Here is a 5,000-nt window from a genome sequence, read left to right as displayed (position 1 = left end):
TCTTCTTCTTCTTCTTCTTCTTCTTCTTCTTCTTCTTCTTCTTCTCCTCTTCTTCTGCATATAAAATCACATCCTAAAGTTCTGTTTCACCTCCTAAGTACAGTATTATTTATAGATGATGCTATATTTGATTTATTAAATATTCGGAGGGAAGAGTAGGCAGTCGGTTTGCGTGTGTGTGTGTGTGTTCGTCTGTCGTTTTTCGTCCGTCTTTTCACGTCTCTCTTTTTCCGTCTGTCTTTTTCAGTCTGTCTCTTTTTGTCTTTATATTTCTGTACTTCTGTACTTCTCTATCTGTAGAATAAGTATTGATGAAACTTTATGCTTACACACACACACACACACACACACACACACACACACACACACACACACACACACACACACACACACACACACACACACACACACACACACACACACACACACACACACACACACACACACACACACACACACACACACACACACACACACACACACACACACACACACACACACACACACACACACACACACACACATACACACACACACACATACACGCACACACAAAATATCACCGTTAGACCCTTCTGTGATACAGAAACCTCACATTTCTCACGATTATCTTAACAAATAGAATATGAAAAATAACAGATATTTTTTGAAGTCCCACTTCCTCTTGCAAAGGAGATTATTTTCCATCCTTTGTCTCCAATTATTAAGATGATTATTATCGGGTTGGTTTCCATAGCGTCATGTTCAACAAAGCTCTCCAGTTCGAGCCCAACAGATACCTGTAACTTCCGTCCGCCTTGGAAGTCTCAGTACATAGGGTAAGGGTCTTGGCCAATGCTAAGCGTCTCCTGGCGTGAGCTCCTTCACATTTCTCCTGTATGTTTGCTACACTAATATCACCGAAGGCCCATCACATGCATTATGCACAGTGACGCGTATGGTATTTTTCGTTGATATAAAACGTGTTGGAATATTGGATTAATCTATCTAAACTAAGTTTTTCCTTATCCTAATGCAGCTTTAGTTTAATTTAGTTATCTATCAGCTTAAAATAACTTAATCTTTATTTGGTCCTTAGGCATATAATTTGTTAGAATCAGTTGAATATTCAACAAGAAAGGACTGTTTTTAATATTCTTACATGTTCACCTTTTTTCATAGGATACTTTGAGACAATTTTTTTTACTTTACATAGGTCTTTGGCATCATCTGAACAGATGTTCCTGGTTACATAGAGGTCACTTTTATGAGAAAGTAATTAACTTACAGAGAAAAATGACAATGCAGATGCAACTTGCTTTTATGTCATTTATGGAGTAATCACTTTTATTACAAGGAAATTAATGGACGTAAAACTTTTCATCAAAGTCTCAGTAAGGGAAGTTTATGCGAATTTATATTTGCGAAATAAAATCCTTTGCTGTGTGGGGTGTCTCTCTCGGATGTGTAAATACGCCTGGCGGCAGAAGAAAGAAACGTGAATAGTGCTTGGCGGCAGAAGAAAGAAACGTGAATAGTGTTTGGAGGCAGAAGAAAGAAACGTGAATAGTGCTTGGCGGCAGAAGAAAGAAGCGTGAATAGTGCTTGGAGGCAGAAGAAAGAAACGTGAACAGTGCTTGGCGGCAGAAGAAAGAAACGTGAATAGTGTTTGGAGGCAGAAGAAAGAAACGTGAATAGTGCTTGGCGGCAGAAGAAAGAAACGTGAACAGTGCTTGGCGGCAGAAGAAAGAAACGTGAATAGTGTTTGGCGGCAGAAGAAAGAAACGTGAATAGTGCTTGGCGGCAGAAGAAAGAAACATTAATAATGCATGGCGGCAGAAGAAAGAAACGTGAATAGTGCTTGGCGGCAGAAGAAAGAAACGTGAATAGTGCTTGGAGGCAGAAGAAAGAAACGTGAATAGTGCTTAGCGGCAGAAGAAAGAAACGTAAACAGTGAATGGCGGCAATAGGACATCCGATTTTTTTTATCATTATTTTATCTAAATTTGTTTTATTTTATTTTATTTTATTTTATTTTATTTCATTTTATCTTTTACTTCACCTTATCTTTTTCATATTGTATTATTTTGTTTTATTTAGTTTAAGAACATAAGAACATAAGAATGAAGGAGACTGCAAGAGACCATAAGGCCTACACTAGGCAGCTCCGTATCCATCACCACCTGTCATCCCCATCCATAAAGTTGTCTAATCGTTTCTTAAAACAACTGATAGTTTCAGCGCTTACTACATGGTTACTAAGTTTATTCCATTCGTCGACCACCCTATTATTAAACCAATTCTTGCCTATTTTCTTTTTAAATCTAAATTTGTCCAGTTTATAACCATTACTGCGAGTCCTGCCCTGTTGTTTTAATATGATGACCTTGTTTGCATCACCCTTGTTAAAGCCTTTGATCCACTTGAACACCTCTATTAGATCACCCCGCACTCTGCGGGGTAATTCTAGTTTATCTCATTTTGTTTTATTTTATTTTATTTTTGCTAGGTTAGGTTACATAATTGTACTTTATCTTTTCTATTTCATTTTGTCTTTTTTTCGGGTGGGGGACAAAATGATGCCATTGGCTGAAGATCTAAGGAAGAGAGGAAGAAAGGCTTCAACCAAAGCTTCAATTCGACACTGTAGCTGCTTGTATTTCCATGTTATATTATTTTTGCCAACGGTGCCAGCCGATGTTATTCATGCGGAGGACGAACGTACTTTGGCCATAATATATATATATATATATTTTTTTTTTTTTTTTTTTTACATAGTGAGTAGTAAGCATTTTAGGAAGTAATTTGGATTTTTCTGGACATTTTAGTTTATTCTGAAGTTCACACTAGCCCTCACCGCCTCAACCTCCACCTCAATTTCTCCCTTAATATCACACCCACCCTTATCCTCATGCTCACTCTCTCTCTCTCTCTCTCTCTCTCTCTCTCTCTCTCTCTCTCTCTCTCTCTCTCTCTCTCTCTCTCTCTCTCTCTCTCTCTCTCTCTCTAATTCTCCCCATTTTAATCATAAAATGCAAGAGGAGCTGGAAAGATTAGTACGGGCTAATCCTCTTCTTTCTTGACCGACTTTGGAGCAAGTTGCATAACAGAAAAACGGGATTTTCTCAGAGTTCATAAACAAATGGTGAGGAAGAAAGTGGCCGAAGACTTTGAGAAGACAGAAAAGGAACAATCGCATGAAGAAAGTGAAGAACCCAAACCTGGAGACTCTTGGCTGCTCCAAGAACCACCTCGTTCTCATCCAGCATGAGCAAGTGGCTTTCACCGGGTCTTCATGCTCATGAAGCGGGAGCGTTCCTTTGGGATTGTGTTGGAAACATTGATTTTTTTCTTTTCTTTTTTGTGGACAGTAATGAGAGGCGGAACATATCATAAAGAGTTTTGCCTGCGGAATCGTGTTTTTATTCTACAGCATACTGCAACATGTGTGTCGTATGGAGTATTGTTTTTGTGACAGGGAAATATCTTCCATTATGATATGTGTATATGGTAAATAGCAAGCCTACGAGATCAGAACCCTCGGCTGTGCGGCACTTTACCATCTTGAGGCGAGGACGCTGCCAACTGTACCACGGGGTGGATGTTTAAAAGCGAAAGCTTGATCTCTCAATGTCATCGGCTCTGTCTGTCACTCCGTCTGTCTGTATGTCTGTCTGCGTTTGTCTGACTACCTTCTTTCCTGCCTGTCTTTCTGTCTGTCTGCCTGTCTGTCTGTCTTCCTGCCTGCCTGTTTTTCTGTCTTTGTCTGTGCCTGCCTGTCTGTCTGTCTGTCTGTCTGTAAGAAGAAGCATTAGACTCGGAAGAACTGATCGGAGAAAGAAATATCATAAATAAGCCAATGACACAACAAGATATTCTCATCTTTCCTCCTCTCCAAATTAAATTAGTTTTAATACATCGGTTTACGTGTTTGTCTCAGGATGAATCCAATCCCTGCTATTATAGGAAGGGTCAACTCGAGATTGTCCACAAGGACGGACAGAGGCGCTGGTGATGGTGACGATGGTGATGACGATGATGATGATGATGATGATGATGTGATGACGATGATGATGATGATGATGATGATGATGATGATGATGATGATGATGATGATGATGATGATGATGATGATGATGATGATGGGAGGAGTAGGAGGTTGCTGATGATAATGATGACGATGACGATTATGATGACGGTGATGATGGTCACCATCATGACGATAAAGATGACGATAATGATAATAATGATAACGATGACGAGGATGCCGACGATTATGATGATGGCTATGACTATTACGATGATGATGACGATGATGATGATGATGACGATGATGATGACGATGACGACGATGATGACGATGAACGACGATGATGATGACAATGTTGGCTATGACGATGACGATGACGATGACGACAATGATGATGATGACAATGATGACGATGATGATGATAATGGATGGATGCTTGCGCCTTCTGTCCTCGGCCTGCCACGGCAAGAAGAAACCACCAGCAGTGGTAGGAATCGATCTCAGGCTCACAGAGTTCGAGTCGCCTGGAGATGGCACCGCTCTTCGCGTCACTCAATACAAACTCGCTAATTAACTGATAAACCCTTTCGTGTCAATGGTTAACCCCTGTAGATATCTGCAGGGTTTTATTCACTAACGCTAGGAAACGTCGTTCCCGTAACAAAAAGGGCCAAGGTGCTCTCGATCATGGCAGCCCACACACAAGAACACCCTCTCCCCCTGAAATGAAATAAATTGTATACGAAAAACAGTTCAGTTTCACAGTCGTTAAGATTCGTTTAAACGATTACGAATACACAGGGTGACCTCCCTTTTTGCAAACGATAATCACCGATACCCTCTCCGTGGTGTGGATTCCTCTCTAGTATGCTTACAAACGAACGTTAAAATCGAATTCATTGACGGATTCCACAGTCATCGGCACCGTGGCTTGTAAGCGTACAAACGAGGTCAGAGCCTATTATTGTTGCCTGAAGAACATGGGGTATAA

The sequence above is a fragment of the Oratosquilla oratoria genome, chromosome 30 (genome assembly GCF_046742065.1).
Source record: "Oratosquilla oratoria isolate Oo_2021 chromosome 30, ASM4674206v1, whole genome shotgun sequence".
NCBI lineage: Eukaryota > Metazoa > Arthropoda > Malacostraca > Stomatopoda > Squillidae > Oratosquilla > Oratosquilla oratoria.
The sequence above is the reverse complement of the archived record's forward strand: the minus strand, read 5'-3'. Positions refer to the sequence as shown.